Genomic DNA, 18128 nt, shown 5'->3' with positions numbered 1-18128 from the left:
CAGGGTATAAGGAACTTTAATCAGGGTGGGTCATGCTCATGATAGAGCGCCACCTGATTTAACAAATATTATTATAGTTTTATTATATTAAAAGCACAATACAGGGAAATAGTTGACCTTCAGAGAGCAGATGTATGATTATGATTATAAACTGTAGTTATAGACTATATACAAATAGTGAGTTCTTAAATCATTGTCACTGTAATAAACAAAGTGTTATTGTTTAATTAGCTCATACATAAATAGTTCAATAATGCTTTATTAACATCTTATTAACTGTAAATAGTTCTCTCTTTAGATTAGGTCATGGAATATTGGAAAATGTCATTAATTGAGTGCTTTAAACCAACCTTTATTGGACGTTAATTGCATTATTATTAAGTGTTCATTTACAAATACAGTAAGCATATCCCCAAAGTCAAGTCAAGTCATCTTCATTTATATAGCGCTTTTAACAATGTAGATTGTCTCAAAGCAGCTTTACAGAGATAAGCGTATAATTTAAGGTAACAGAGATTGTTTCGGCTTTACAGCAGAGTTAAGTTATTTCCATCTAAAGTTAGTTTTAATTGATTTGGTTCCGTCGCAATGATCATTTGTTATTAAATTAGGGGCCGCTAAGACGACACCATTCCCTCTACACAGACTTTAAACGCGAACCTGTGAGAAACGCTGATGGCGTTCACATGCGCATTAAGAATGGGTTCTATAGTTATGTGCGTTTGAATATACGCAGGTTTGGAATTCCCTACAAGCCAAGCCTAAACAAAATACTTGTCTTTCCTTATAAATTTTGATAAGGAATTTTATTTTATTTGTTGCTTTGGGGTAGGACCGCAAGACGAATTTTCCCGACAACGCCTTATCTGTAGAGTGGTAGTGGGATCCTCCATAGGGAGAGACTAGTTGGCACTTCAGCACTGCGTTGACACCGGGTCCAGGTGAAGGTCCTTCGTCAGATCTGGATACGGCCCGGATCCGGCAGGCTGCAGGAAAAACCTTGGGATAAACACAGACACTAAAATTAGCGTAGATGCCATTCTTCTCATGATGTAACGAGTACATCAGGATTTTTGGGAAGTGTTCCCGGTTCCGGCTGACCTAATCTATGCAGCATAGCATAACATTAAATTATAGAAGTCTATAATGTATTATGTGAAAGCTAGGTCAAAAGAGATGTGTCTTTAATCTGGCTTTGAACTGACAGAGTGTGTCTGCTTCTCGGACAATGGTAGGAAGACTGTTCCAGAGTTTTGGTGCTAAATAGGAAAAGGATCTACCGCCAGCAGTGGATTTTGATATTCTAGGTATAATCAACTGGCCGGAATTTTGAGATCGCAATAGACGTGACGGACTATAATGCGTTAAGAGCTCGCTCAAGTACTGCGGAGCTAAACCATTCAGTGCTTTGTAAGTAATCAGCAATATTTTAAAATTTATGCAATGTTTAATAGGGAGCCAATGCAGTTTTGACAGAACCGGGCTAATATGGTCATACTTCCTGGTTCTGGTAAGAACTCGAGCTGCTGCGTTTTGAACCAGCTGTAGTTTGTTACTGCTGCGTTTTGAACCAGCGGTAGCGTGCAGGGCAACATCCTAGTAGAGCATTACAATAATCTAGCCTTGAGGTCATGAACGCATGAACTAATTGTTCCGCATTTGTCAATGAGAGCATATGACGTAATTTAGATATATTTTTAAGATGGAAAAATGCGGTTTTACAGATACTAGACACGTGACTTTCAAATGAAAGATTGGTATCAAAGAGCACACCCAGGTTACTAACCGACGACGAGGACTTGACAGAGCAGCCATCAAGTGTTAGACAGTATTCTAGGTTATTACGTGAGGAAGTTTTTTGTCCAATAATTAGAAACTCTGTTTTTTCAGAATTTAGAAGTAGGAAATTACAAGTCATCCAATTTTTTATATCAGCTATGCATTCCGTTAATTTTGTGAATTGATAAGTTTCGTTAGGTTTTGAAGAAATATAGAGCTGAGTATCATCGGCATAACAGTGAAAGCTAATGCCATGTTTCCTAATGATATCTCCTAATGGCAGCATGTACAGAGTGAACAGCAGCGGTCCTAGTACTGAGCCCTGTGGTACGCCATACTGAACTTGTGATCGATGAGACATCTCATCATTTACTGCTACAAACTGATAACGGTCAGATAAGTATGATTTAAACCATGCTAGTGCAATTCCACTAATGCCAACATAGTTTTCTAGTCTATTTAAAAGAATGTTGTGGTCGATGGTGTCAAATGCAGCACTAAGATCGAGTAACACTAATAGAGAGATACAACCACGATCGGATGATAAGAGCAAATCATTTGTGACTCTAACGAGAGCTGTTTCGGTACTATGGTACGGTCTAAATCCGGACTGGAAATCCTCGCAGATATCATTTCTTTCAAGAAAGGAACACAGTTGTGAGGATACTGCCTTTTCTAATATCTTTGACAGAAAAGGTAGATTCGAGATCGGCCTGTAATTGACTAATTCTGAAGGATCAAGTTGCGTTTTTTTAACAAGCGGTTTAATCAAAGCCAGCTTAAAGTTTTTTGGTACGTATCCTAGAGACAAAGACGAATTAATGATATTAAGAAGAGGATCTATGACCTCTGGAAGCATCTCTTTCAGTAGCTTAGTCGGTATAGGGTCTAACATACATGCTGTAGATTTAGATGATTTAATGAGTTTAGTAAATTTTTCCTCTCCTATAGCAATGAATAGGGGTGTAACGATACACAAATCTTACGGTTCGGTACGTCCCACGGTTTTGACGTCTCGGTTCGGTTCGGTTCATTTAGGTGGGGTGGGGGGTTTAGAAAGCTAAAATATATATATATATATATTTTTTTAACAGTGCTTTAATTAACAAATTGTGTCCTTGTCTTTAAATTAATTCAATTACAAGTAAACGTTTCGCAAGGATAAAAAAAAAACATCTGCTAATGCTGTAAACTATATAGGAGCCCTTACTTGCACATTACTATAACATTAAAGCTTAACAACAGAGCCTAGACTTTTAGCCTAAATTCAGTTGCTATTTATTTTTAGATATAATAATAATCAACACTCAAGTAACAAATTGTATGAAAACATGTAAACTGCACATAAGGCAGTTTTTACATTAACATATGTTTTTACTCTAATTTATTATTGAAATATAATCATTTACACAGTTGCTGTCATTTTCATGACAGATATTTTAAACATAGCCTACATTAAATAATCAAGATGTCATTAACAGGTTAAGTAAAATATAATATATAGGCTAATATAGTGCATTTATTTAGTGAAAGAGTTCATTTCCTTAGCAAACCAACAAGCTGTGGACACTGAATGACTTGCCTGAGGTAACGTTAACTGTTAAAGGGATACTCCACTTTTTTCGGAAATAAGCTCATTTTACATCTCCCCCAGAGTTAAACAGTTGAGTTTTACCGTTTTAGAATCCATTCAGCCGAACTCCGGGTCTGACGGTACCACTTTTAGCATAGCTTAGCACAGATCATTGATTCTGATGAGTCCAGTAGCATTTCTTTCAAAATGACCAAAGAGTTTCAATATTTTTCCTATTTAAAACTTGACTCTTCTGTAGTTAAACCGTGTACTAAGATCGACGGAAAATGAAAAGTTGCGATTTTCTAAGCCTATATGACTAGGAACTACTCTCATTCCGGCGTAATAATCAAGGAACTGTGTGGCTGTACCATGGGTGCAGCAGGCGTAATGATATGACGCAGCGCCTGAAAATAGTCCCCAGCTTGGTAACTTCTTCCAACGTGACCGGGACTAAGTTTGTCTAACCTATTAGACCTATTTTCAGGCGCTGCGTCATATCATTACGCCTGCTGCACCCATGGTACAGCCGCACAGTTCCTTGATTATTACACCGGAATGAGAGTAGTTCCTAGTCATATAGGCTTAGAAAATCGCAACTTTTCATTTTCCGTCGATCTTAGTACACGGTTTAACTACAGAAGAGTCAAGTTTTAAATAGGAAAAATATTGAAACTCTTTGGTCATTTTGAAAGAAATGCTACTGGACTCATCAGAATCAATGATCTATGCTAAGCTATGCTAAAAGTGGTACCGTCAGACCCGGAGTTCGGCTGAATGGATTCTAAAACGGTAAAACTCAACTGTTTAACTCTGGGGGAGATGTAAAATGAGCATATTTCCGAAAAAAGTGGAGTATCCCTTTAAATAAAGCTATGTGAAAAACTAAGCGTTTTATTGACGTATTTCCGCTGTTGAAACACTGACTGAGCGATTACACGAGTTATGATGCCTTTCAGTAAGTATACTGTATCTTTCAACATACCTTCAGGTGTCCATTCATGTTTATTCTGTAACTGAGGAAAAGAATCGCATTTACTCGCGCTCCGCGCTGCCGCTTTAAATGAGGAGCCTAGTACGGTGATCTGTCACGGCACATCAAAGAGCGCCAAAACGACATTTAATGTGTGAATTTCGTGATCAAATAGACAGAATTTGAAAGATTACACCTTGCTTATTATCGAAAGTAACAAAACACTGAGCTTATTGCGATTAAATGTGGTTAATGGTGGTTAGGCAACAACGCTGTATTCGTTGTGTACACGTAAGACATGAGGTCCAATGAGCCGGGACAGCAGGGGGCGGGGCAGCAGGGGGCGGGGCGGTCGTGTTCGGTACGCCATGAGAGTATCGCGATTCGTATCGTGGGTGGTGTATCGCGATTTTTCGGTTCGATTCGAATATCGTTACACCCCTAGCAATGAATGAATCAAATTTTTCCTCAGGAAGACTACAATGCACTGCCTGATGCGATACTGTAGTAGACGGTTGCATAGTTATAATTTTGTCCCTGATATTATCAATCTTATAAGTGAAGAAGTTCATAAAGTCATTACTGCTGTGCTGCTTGGAAACTTCGGTGCTTGAAGCTTTATTTTTCGTTAGTTTAGCCACCGTTTCAAATAAATACCTAGGATTATGTTTATTTTCTTCTAATAGGGTTGAAAAATAAGCAGATCTAGCAGCTTTTAAAGCCTCTCTGTAAGTAATCGAGCTCTCTTTCCATGAAATGCGAAATACCTCTAATTTTGTTTTCTTCCAGTTGCGCTCCATTTTTCTGGCTGCTCTCTTAAGGGCCCGAGTGTGCTCGTTGTACCACGGCGTTGGACTATTTTCTTTAATCTTCTTTAAGCGCAACGGAGCAACTGTGTCTAAAGTGCTGGAAAAGAGAGAGTTAAACGTTTCTGTTGTAATATCTAGTTCTTCTAAGCTATCTGGGATGCTGAGATGATGAAACTGATTAGGAAGATTATTAATAAAGCAATCTTTAGTGGCAGAAGTGATAGGTCTCACATATTTGAAACACGGAGTCGGCTTTGCAGCCTTGGCTAAATGTAATTTACACGAGACTAGATAATGATCTGAAATGTCATCGCTCTGCTGCAGAATTTCAACGGCATCAACATCTATTCCGTGTGATAATATTAGATCTAGAGTATGATTACGACGATGAGTAGGTCCTGACACGTGTTGTCTAACTCCAATTGAATTTACAATGTCTTTAAATGCCAAACCCAATGCATCTTTTTCATTATCGATGTGTATATTAAAATCACCAACAATTAGTACTTTATCTGCAGTCAATATTAATTCTGATAGAAAGTCTGCAAATTCTTTGATAAAGTCTGTATGGTGCCCTGGTGGCCTGTATACAGTAGCCAGCACAAATCTCAAACGTGATTTATCATTTACACTATATATTTTTACATTAAGCACCAATGCTTCAAAAGAATTATATTTAAAACTTGATTTCTTAGTGGTTTTGAAACTATTACTATAGATTACAGCAACACCACCCCCTTTGCGTTTCAGACGAGGTTCATGTTTATAACAGTAATCTTGCGGGGTTGATTCATTTAAAGTAATGTAATCGTTTGGTTTTAGCCAGGTTTCTGTCAAACACAGCACATCTAGGTTATTATCTGAAATCATATCATTAACAATGAGTGCTTTTGAAGTAAGCGATCGAATATTCAGCAACCCAAGCTTTAGCATTTGCTCATCTGTATTATAGCTGTTTTTTATTTGTTGAACATCAATTAAATTTTTAACCTTAGATAGGTTTAAACGTTTTTTGGATTTCCAAATTCGGGGAACAGACACAGTCTCTATATGATGATAGCTAGGTGAAAGAGGCTCTATGTGATGGGATTTATCTGACCTAAACATAAGACTTAAACATAAGACAAAGCTAAACATAACGACTTAAAAATAAATAAATAAATCCATAAAATAATGCTGTCAATATGAATTACATACAAATACAGTTTGTACAGTACACAACTCACTATTTCAATGGAAAGTCCCTATAAAACATGGAAACCCAATATATGTGTGTGTGTGTGTGTGTGTGTGTGTGTGTGTGTGTGTGTGTGTGTGTGTCTCTCTGTGTGTGTGTAGATTTAATGGGTGATGTTCAGCATCACTGGTTCCTCCATATCTCAGTAACTGCTGTAATCCCAGTTTAATGGATTTAACCGTGTCAGTGTGTGTGTGTGTGTGTGTGTGTGTGTGTCAGTCTGTGTGTGGTCCCATGCAACTGCTCACAGCCTGAACAACCAGTGATCTCTAACTCTCCACGGACAGTTATCTGGCAGAAATATGACTGCTGCCTCACACACACACACACCAGCTCACTGTGTAAAGGTTAATGCAGAAGACCTGCTTTGCGCTCGAGTTAATCCATTCTTCTCAGTTTCAGAGTGTGTGAAGCACGTGTGAACCAGTGCATTTACTCACACAGCTGTTTGCCATTTATCTCTCCTCGTGACTTCTGAATTCATTTAAACTAGATTTTCATTTTGAGTTTTTCACCAGTTTGAACACTGAATGATAAATGGATGAATTATTTTGTGCAACAATAATGCATTCGCCAATATGTTTGGACAGTTGCTTTTTGTGACTTTTTTTTTTCTTTTCTTTCAGGGTGGGTTTAGTTTTAAATATCTTAAAGCATCAGTTCAGCCAAATATTCTGTCATCAATCACTCAAGCTCATGTCCTTCCAAACCCGTAAGATTCCGTTTGTCCTTAAAACACAAATAAAGATATTTGTAATTGTCACGTATTTTCGGCACTACATTCCCCAGGATCCTCTTTGGCGCACATCTGCACTCATTCTCTCCGGAATACTAATTACACACACCTGTTTATCATCAGCAGCCTCATCAACAAGCACTATAAAACACTCACCATAGCCTCAGTTTATCGTCAATATCTATGATAAGATTTATAATGGATTATGGTTGTATTGTATATGGTTCTGCAAATAAATCTCATTTGATTAAATTAGAAAGAATTTAATCTCAAGCATTAAGAATTTGCCGCGGAGCATATCTACCTTCTCCAGTTTCGGCTCTTCAAGCAGAGATGGGTGAAATGCCTTTGCAGATAAGAAGACAGCAGTTAATGGCATCTTACTGGGCAAATTTGAGAGGACAGAGAGAGGATCATCCAACAAAAAAAGTAATGAGTCCTAGTTGGGAACATGAGAAGAGAGAGTGTAATAGTTTTGGATGGAGTGTGGGGAAATTAGTTAGAGATATGAGATTGGAGGAGGTTGGATATGCTCCAATAATTCCTTTATCTCCAGTACCATTATGGGTTATGCCCCAACCAGAAGTAGATTTAAGTTTATTAGAAAAAAGACAAAAGGAAGGTTCATATGAAACAGAAGTATATAATGTAAGGGAGTATATTGGGTCAAGATATGGGGAATATATGCACATTTTTACAGATGCATCAAAAGATTCAAAAACTGGTCATGTGGGTTCGGCATTCATTATTCCAAAGGTTAAAGTGTATAAGAATAAAAGGATATCAGATTGTTCATCGGTGTATACTGGAGAGATGTTTGCAATAATTATGGCAATAAGGTGGATTAGGGAAGTTAAAATATCCAAGGCAGTAATATGTTCAGATTGTAGTTCAGCTCTAATAAGTTTGAAGGAGATGAAGTCAGAAACAAGACAGGATATGGTAATAGAGATAATTCAAGAATTATATTCAATCAAACAAGCTAGTTTAGAGGTACAGTTTTTGTGGGTTCCAGCTCATATTGGGTTGAGAGGTAATGAGGAGGCTGATGCATTAGCAAAAAAGGCAATAGAACGAGAAATAGTAGATATACAGATTTTATTTAGTAGGTCAGAAATTAAGTCAATTATTAAAAAGAATATTCTGAAAATATGGCAGCAATATTGGAATAATGAAATAAAAGGTAGACATATGCATCACATACAGTCAACAGTGGGTAAGGGAAGAATATCAGGTAGGAGTAGGTATGAAGAGAATATGATTACAAGATTAAGATTGGGGCATACACGATTGAATAGTACATTGCATTTAATAAGTAAGCATCCAACAGGTTTATGTGAGGTATGTGAAGTTAGTGAAACAGTTGAGCATGTATTAATGCACTGTAGGAGATATAATGTTGAAAGGAAAGAGTTGAAGGAGGAATTAAATAATATAGGAGTTAAGTTTACAATTCAAAATGTATTAAAGTCAGATAGGAGTATAATAAATGTAATGGTAGAATATTTGGGAAATACTGGGTTAAATAAGCGTATTTAAATGAGTTTTTTTTTTTTTTTGGTCATGGGGGTTGAGAGTGGACGGAGGAGCTGAACACGCAGCGTTGGATGAAATTCTATGAAGCCTCGGTGCGGGTAAATAAGGGGAATTTATGTTGGTTGAGAGGTTAAAGGAGAACTCCGGTCAATTTTAACATTGAGCTCATTTTTTTGTACATTTGGAGTGCTGTCAATACAGAGAACAACGACAGAAATCGGTGTTGCCTACACCGTGTTATCCTCTTTTTAAAATTTGCACCCTGTTGACTTCAATGGGGCAATGTTTAAACCTGCTTTTAGCCTCTTAACATCCTTGATGTGTCATTACAAGTGCACAGGTCATGTGAGTGATTCCTTCAGAGTGAACACGGGTCAATCTGACTGCAGTAGATGTGAAAGATAAGAATAAAAATTATGTTATTTAAGCCAGCGCAAATACCTGTATTTACATCCTGTTTTCGGTCAAAGTCCAAAGTAGTCGATTGTCGAGTTCACGCGCGTGATCATAGGAGCCTAAACCTATGGGCGTGAACTCGGCAATCGACTACTTTGGACTTCGACCAAAGTTCTCCTTTAAAGTAGTATAGGAAAGTGTCAATGGTCCATTTCTAAGATAGGTGGCGGTAATGCACATATTTGTCTGCGATCCGCTGTAATAAGCAAGAAGAAGAAGAAGAAGAAGTTTATTGTCAAGCCTCTAACAGGAACAGACCATGATCCGTTGTCTCCTGAACCTCTGATGCATCAAGATTCCGAGACGTAACGTATACTCACCTGTGAAACACTAACCTCTGTGTCATTGTTCTGCTGTCTCCAGAAATCCTGTTCGATTCCATGTTGCCTGTGTTCCTCCGAGCTTCCAGTGTTTCCTCCGAGCTTGCTTGCTCTCGACTGCATCTGAAAGAGAAAAGACAAGTATTAATGAACTGTGACTGCTTGGTATCAACAAACCTGAAGTTAACGTGCTTACCTGCTGTCTGCCCCACACCGAGTGATCTTCACTGAATCTGCACCTGAACTCACTGAATACTCACCTTGCACTCTTGTCAACTTGAATAAAGCTGTGTTTGGATTCACTTACCTCTGTCTCCTTGCCTGTATCCTGACAGTAATATTCTGGTAGAATATAAAATAGTCCATGAAACCAACGACTTTGAGGCCTCAAAAAGTGCATAAAGATGTTGTAAAAGTAACTTGTATGAATGCAGCGGTTTAAAGGGGTGGTATAATGTCAGAGCCTGACTCCACCCACTGGCAATATTTGAAAAATGCTGGAAAAGTGGGCAGACCCCAGCGGAGATAGAGGGGACGAACCGAGGGCGGGGCTGAGCGGGGGGGCGTGCACCTGAGACCCGCAGTGATGAATTAATTGACAGCTGCTGTCAGACTCTAAAATGGAGAGTGACTGGAGTGACGCAAGTAGCTTTGCAACAGACCTGTCATTTGAAGTCGAGGACTTTTCTCCCCCACCTTCACCTGAAGTGGAGGAGGGTGAATTGTCTGTGGACACAGGGCCAGAGCCATATCAATTCGAGCTGCTGGCTCAAACTGCGGTCTTAACTTCCGCATCGCGATCGGCATCCGACAATGCTGGCGAAGCAGCCGCACAAGGGAGAATGGGGCCAGTGTCTGAGTGGTAAAACATTAGCATTATGGTTAAATTAGGCTAATGCTCATAGCAAATGCTAACGAACTATCAAAAATTTAAAACCCATGCATTTAGGGTAATTTTGGTATGATTTAGTGTTAATAATTAAGCGTCTCCCTCTACAATTACAAATTATTCTGTCTCAACAGGCGCACCTGTGGGCACTGCAGCTCACTGTCCCTGGTAGAAAATGTTTGTTGTAGGGAGATACCCAAGGTATAGCTATGAAATATGACAAGACCAGAGTGTTAAAGGACAATTCCGGCGCAAAATGAACCTAGGGGTTAATAACACATGGGTACCGAGTCGACCGTTCTCTGGGATGTGTTTTCATGCTAATCGAATGTACCCAGTTTTAGCCACTGATTAGCTTATAACGCTAGTATATAGGGCAGAGAGTAAGTAAAAAGAAATCGCTAGTTAATACCACTAACACGGTAGCATAATGAGGGTCCCTACATGCAAACCGAAGCACTGAGAACTTTGTAAGTGTACAGACAGTACAGACAGTTTAATAAGAAGATACTTTATAAAGACAGTACACTTCGCGTATACAGGCAGGCACAATCTTTGGAAAACCAATCTCGACCAGTCGAACCACGAACGCCATGCTAAGTGGAGCAGCGTTTGGCACTGTGTTGTTTTTCAGCGCGAGCTGTGTGGAGAAGCCCATTTCCACCTCTATTGCGTTGGAGAAGCAATCCCGCGTAAAATGCAGGTTGCACACTTGAGCTCTAGGCGGGAAACTCACGGTCTTCCAGGCCAAGTGCATGCAACCACTGGCGCCTAATTTCCAAGTCTGCTGGAAAGCTATGCAGTTCAGCAGTGCTGTTGCAACCAGCAACACTACACCTACGTACCATCCTGACCACTGTACTAAATACAGATAAATCTACGCTAACTTGAAGCTATCATAACTGATGCAATACTATGCTACTAACTAACTATGCTTCTAACAATACTACACTAACAACTATGCTAATTAACTACCTAGGCTACACAAAATAATCTAAATAACTATATAAATGCTAGGCTAAATAGATGCTAAAATACGCTATCCTGATCGTTTTTAATACTCGCAATTCCAACTCCTGACTCGCTACAGTGGTTTTGACGAAACAAGATGTTTTTATACTGCCAAGGGCATGGTAGCTCGTACCAAGGGCGTGGTGAGCTGGAACCTGCTTACGTCACGCAATACCGCAACATCCAATAGGAAAATTCAACTGTAGTAGCCAGCGTTCAACCTGAAGAGGGCAGCACTCAGACGTTTTTACACCATATATTGTAGAATTAAAACACTTTATATCCAAATGTAAAAAAAGTTACTCTAATTAATGAACAGCACTAATAAAGCCCCAGTCTTACAGATCATTAACTAAAAAAAGTTGGTTTAGGGTTTAGTTACCCTTTAAAGTTGTCCCTTTTTGAGGGTCAGTAAAAACGCTTCATGTTGTGTGTGTCCCTTTAAATGCAAATGAACTGCAAGCACAGAGGGCGGAGCTTCAACAGCTCCTGTGTGTGTGGGTGTTAGCAGCTCCGATTATTACCTCATGCAGACAAGCACTAAAATGTCAGAAATGGTTCTGCCTTTTATGTTTAAACTGGAGTTGGACAATGATGGAGAGACTCAAGAAGAAGTGACAACATGTAGAAGCAACAGGACGTTTCTGAATGGTTAGTTGATGAATTTATGTAGCTGATGTGAAGTTAACTATCTTCAAGTCATCGATTAGCATATTCTGTCATGATAATCTATAAAATCGCTCGTGTGTGAACTGTTGTAAGATGCATACAGAGTGACATGCTATTGCATTTGTGCTACGTACTGTATTGCATGTGAAAAGACGGATGCGACAGCTTGAGCAGACTCACAAATGTGCTCGACTATAACAACTCTTCCTCTTCTCAACATGGACTGCGTGTTCCCGGGGGCGGGGTTTATGTAAATTTTAGGGTTGGTTATGTCACTAACCCAGGAGGAATGTTGTGTAGTCCCTACCAGCCGTTTGTTGTAGTCCTTAAAAAAATATTTCTTTAAAAGCAAATATCTTCCTTTGCTTTGTTCTTTGAGCGTTGTATCTTTGCAGATGTTGTTTATGCTCAAACAGCAACATTACACACTAATCACCCCTTTAAAATACTATTGAAGTAGCTCCCTTTTTAGGTAGCCTACTAAATCGTCATCGGAGGCTGACATGCTGCTCTTACTCTCAGACAGGTGTTGTTATTGTGCGCGCTAGGGAACGTAAACGTAAATGTCATCGCGTCACTATATCATTGATATCGCGATATTACACTTTTTTTGCATGTAAAAATGTATACCGGTGTTATCGTGGATGGTATTATATGGCACACCCCAGTAAGCAGATATAGCCGCCACATACACCTGTTAACCGTTGCCAGTGCGCCCGCGCACTGAAGCGTTATTTATTTATTTAATTCAAAATTACTATCAGATTTAATGTTATACCTTGACAAACTATACATAATTAAAAAGATATAATACTCAAGTTTCAGTATTTGACCACTATTGTATTCTGAGAAACTCATAGTGACAGTTATGTCTTAATTTGTGTCAGGAGTTATGAAATGAAAAAATGAGTCGATACCTTTAATATGAATTATGCGCGTCAGCCGCTTTCATTCATAAAAAACTCCGTGCTGTCGTCATGACAGCAATTCACAAAACAACGTCCCTCAGGGCTTTAGCTCAAAACTGTGCAGATTTGGAGAAATATTGATAGATTCTCATAGATTTACATCATATTTCTATAGACAGGAATAATATTTATTGAATTTATACCCAAATGCGTCGATGTAATCTTTATGAGCATTTGGTATTCTGATACTGTGTTTTTTAATTCATACCAATAGCCTGAGGGCGCTATATGCACAATACTAGTCCATATATGGAACATGAAGAAGAGCCATGACCATGTGACATTCCAGGACGTCACTGATACACACAAAGCTAACAAGAGATCGCGCTGTAACATGCAGATACAGATGTTTTGAAGACAATAAACATGATTGCACTGATATTTGAGTTACCTGTGTTTTTCAAGCCATGCCAGGTATTTTCATAATAATAGATTATATTTATAATGTAATGCTAATCTATATAGACTATCATTGTGCAGAACACTATCCAATAGTATATTTTCTGTCTGATTTTTTTTATCTGAAGCCAAATTAGATCACAGAAGATTATTTAAAATACTCAACGTGCGTTAAAAAGTAAGTTTAGAGCACAAACATGGTTTTAATCTCATAAATTGTCGTGTATTGATGGTGTGCTAAGCTAACATGCTAGCTAGCCCTAGGTGCACCTGCTACCTAGAAGTTATACTTTTATTATTTTTTGAATGCTACCTGAAATGTGTCTTTATTCAAGAAATGCATTTGATACAGTTTAAATGTGAGGTAAACTTTGAGAAAAGAAATTAGGGACTGAAACCCTATGAATAGCCTGTGAATAGCCAGTCGTTAGTAGCTATAATGCAGACAAAAGAAATGCATATTTCGAGCCATAACCAGGCTGGAGAGAGGTGTGAATGTGTGCAGGGGGAGACTGAGACTGAATGGGGATCGTTTGCACCACAAAACAATAGAGACAATATACTGGATAGATGGTTAGAAGATGACAATAAACATCAGTAGCATTTTAGCGTCAAATCAAAATAAAGTCATTTGACATGGTCTTGAAAAACATTTAACTAAATCCAGAGTTTTGGACTTATTATCTTCAGATTTTAAACATAGAATGTTTAGACATATGGCTTTAGCTGTAGTGCATTTCTAGATTGCTCCAGTGCCAACTTCAGTTTTATTTTCATGAGGATGTTTCATAAAAATTAATTTCTAATAATTTTACAAAACTTTGAAGCTATTTATAACAATTTTTGTCATTATGACAATAATTAATTCTACATTTACAATAAACTGCCAGGTCTCAGCTTTCAAATGAGATCATACTTGTGCTTTTAGTGCAAAGGGTTCATGAACTGTATCTGTTTCAGTTTGGGTATGTCATTTCTGGGGATTTTTCAAAAGTGGGGTTGCAGCTTAACAGGTTAAGATGGAAGGAGATAATCCAGCAGAGAAACGTTCTTACAAATAATCAAGTATTGAACCAACGGGGCAGTTGACTGGATCCAATTGACATTCTCTACACCAAGAAGACAATAGTCTCCACTTCATAGTAAACAGTCTTCTCATGGAGGAAGCTCTGGACTGGGGTATGGTCTCCACGACCTCAGTCTAGAGACCAGATTCTATGAGCTGGGCCCCCTCAGGGGCCAGGCCCACAGTTTCCACAACTACGGGCGAGCGTGATAAATCGTGCCCCCTGCTTGGGACAATAGGTCCCTCCTGATCAGACTCTCCATCGGAAAGCCATCTAGAAGTAGATGGACACCAGGTCTGAGAACCAAACTCGGGCCGGCCAGTACATAGGCTACTACCGGTAATAGTAGACGGGCCCTGTACCGGCGAACCCTCTCCAGAACTCCCGGGATCAGAGATATCGGAGGAAAAGCATGCAAGTGTATCCTGGGCCACACCTGAACCATCTCCCCAGGGGAGCTAGATGTGTGAGGGAGAACCACATGGGACATCGAGTTGTCTCTGAAGATGCAAATGGGTCTACTTGTGCTTGACCAAATTTCTCCCATAGGAGCTTCACCGCCTCGGGGTAAAGTCTCCATTCCCCGGGCCTCAGCCTCAACTTTATACTGCCCTGAGAGACATTCATTTCCTTTGGGCCCACAGGAGGATCTGGTGAGCCAGTTTGCATAAGTGACTTGACCTCAGACCCCCCTGATGGTTGATGTAAGAGACCACCGATGTGTTGTCCATGCGGACAAGCACATGATGGCCCCTCAGGTCTGGGAGGAGGTGTTTGAGAGCTTGAAACACCGCCATCATTTTTAGCCCGATTTATGTGCCAAGAAAGTAGAAGGTCCTGCCACAGTCCTTGCACCGAGCGACCACTCATGATCGCCCCCAACCTGTGAGGGAAGCATCTGTCGTTAGCGTTACGCTGCGACAAGAAGCCCCCAACACTGGGCCTTGGGCAAGTAAACAATGTTTCTTCCTCATGACTAAGGCACGTAGGCATTGCCGCGTGACCTTGATCATGCGAAACGGATTTCCCCTCGGAGCAAACCCCTTGGTTCTGAGCCACCACTGCAGGGGTCTCATGTACAGGAGGCCAAAAGTTATTACGTTGGACGCAGCTGCCATTAGACCCAACAGTCTCTGAAACTGTTTCACAGTGAGTGACTGGCCTAGTTTTACCCCATTTATGGCTGAGAGCATCAATGCTATACGAGCAGGGGAAAGTTGTGCCTGCATCGTCGTTGAATCCCAAACCATGCCCAGAAAAGTGGTTCTTTGAGCTGGAAGGAACACTCTGTTTGGTGTTGAGCCTCAGTCCCAACTTTCTCATGTGAGACAGAACGACGTCTCGATGCCGAACAGCCATCTGCTCGGATTGAGCTAACATCAACCAGTCGTCGATATAATTCAACATGCGAATGCCCTGGAGTCTCAGTGGAGCCAGAGCTGCATCCACGCATTTTGTGAAAGTGCAGGGTGATAAACCTAGGCCGAAGTGAAGAACCCGAAATTGGTAGGCATCGCCCCCGAAAGTGAACCTAAGGAACTTCCTGTGATGAGGATGGATGGCTACATGGAAGTGTGCATCCTTCAAATCTATCGTGACAAACCAGTCCTTGGACTGAATCTATGACAGAATCTGTTTGAGTGTAAGCATTTTAAACTTAAGTTTCAGAACCCTGCGGTTTAGTTGATGCAGGTCTAGTATAGGACGCAGCTCTCCATCCTTCTTTGGAACAGTGAAGTAACGGCTGTAAAACCCTGACTTCCTGCTGGGAGGATGAACCCTTTCCATAGCCTCCTTTCACAAAAGATTCTGTATTTCTTGCTCCATAACCAGAGCCTGCTCGGGGTCCACCACCGTAGGGAGGACCCCAAGAAATCTGTGCGGACGAGAAACGAACTGAATTCTGTAACTCTTTTCTATTGTGAGCAGGACCCAATGAGATATATTTAGCAGTTTTTTCCACGCTGCCAGAAAATCTGCTAAGGGGACCAGCCTCTCTAGACTGGCCTCTGGTATTGGTCGAACAGCCACCTCTGCGCCCTGAAACGGCGAACCGGCAGGGAACAACTGAACTGACTGTTCTACAACCCTCCTCAGAGGATTGTTGGGGAAAGCAGACACCTCTTTGCCCTGAAGCGGCGAACCGACAAGGAACAACCGAACTGGCAGCACTGCGGCCCTAGAGGGTGCCGAAGAGAAACGGGCACCGTGTAATGAAGTGGAATCTGTTTCTGCCCTCTGCGTCAGGACTTCTTCTTAGTCGAAGCCTTCTTCGAGATGTGGACAGTCCCCAGATCTCGCCTATCTTTCGAAAGCTTCGACTGTGACCGCCACCCAGACCCCCCTGATTGTGGAGGAGCCCAAGTGGCGACGCTTTGCTTTTGTTGTACTCTGTGGGACCATCAGCAAGGAAGAATTTTTTTAAATGCCGCTGCTTGTTTCTCCGCCTCCTGAAACCTCTTGACAACATTATTTACTGAATCGGCGAAGAGGGCAGAAGGCGAGAGCAGAACGTCCATAACTGTACGTACACACCGCCGCTGACTTGAGCTGCAAAGAAGCTCTGGCCGCCCTGTCAAAAAGTACGGGGAAGCTTGTTGACGCTTTGGCCGCTCTGACGTAGCAGCATTCTATGTTCGATCATGGGAAAAGAGAAGTGTCACACCATGAAATGTAAACAGAAAAAACAAGCAATACATTGACACTTTAGGATTTAGGATCAGTTTAGGATATCGCACAAGATTTGTCACAGAAAACATTTCATCACTGGAGAGTTTTTTTTCCGACACCATCGTGTCAATTAATTTTGATTATTTAAATAGTGCATTTCTTCCAAGATTTCAACACCTCAGTGTGGAGATTGGTAAAAAAACAGCTGTCCCCGACGAGGAGCCTGTGATCTGGATGGTAATAAACGTTTATCCAGCAGGCTTTTCTTTTGCACTTCCTTCTTTTTCGGCTGGCCAATCGATATTTAATTTAGCTACAGCATGAGTCACAACCTCCATAATCTCCTCATAAGCTGGGGTATGAGGTGGTGAATCCTCAATATCCCCTGCATCAATGCTTACAACATCCAGATCCTCAGAACTGGATAACTGTAGCACTAGTGCCTCATCCCGAGGAGAAAAAACTGCAGCGGGTGCTTCTTCCTGAGATAAAGCACTGTATCTGGCAGGTGAAGGCTGAGATATATGCGCTGGTCTAAAACCCCTCTGTCAGAACCATTTGCGAACCCCATGATGAGCATGGTTTGAGACCCGAACCATGAGGAACGAGAGCCGAACCGTCCTCCCTTAAAGAATGATCGGCGGGAGTGTAGTGTCCTCATGGACAGCTTCTCACAATGCTCACAGTCAGCCCCCTTGAGAATTGACTGGGCTGCATGATCCATTTCCAAACAAGCAATACAAAGATCGTGTGTGTCCCCACCCGTAAGGAAACAAGGGCAGGGAAAAGCATACTTCTTAAACCGCTGCTTGTTCACCATAATATATATATATATGTGTGTGTGTGTGTGTGTAACTGCAGTGCCAATCCAACACTAAATAGACAGAAACAGTATCACAGACAGCGCTTGCTGAGGACACAGAAGCTAGCGCGGTCTGTTTCTGGGTATGCTTTATAGTTTCCTGGTCTGTGACGTCACCCGCCTATGATGTCTCATCACACCATTGGACTGATTTCACACGTGCTTCATGACGCA

This window comes from Rutilus rutilus (genome assembly GCF_951802725.1).
Source record: "Rutilus rutilus genome assembly, chromosome: 10".
Taxonomy (NCBI): Eukaryota; Metazoa; Chordata; class Actinopteri; order Cypriniformes; family Leuciscidae; genus Rutilus; species Rutilus rutilus.
Note: the sequence above shows the minus strand (reverse complement) of the source record.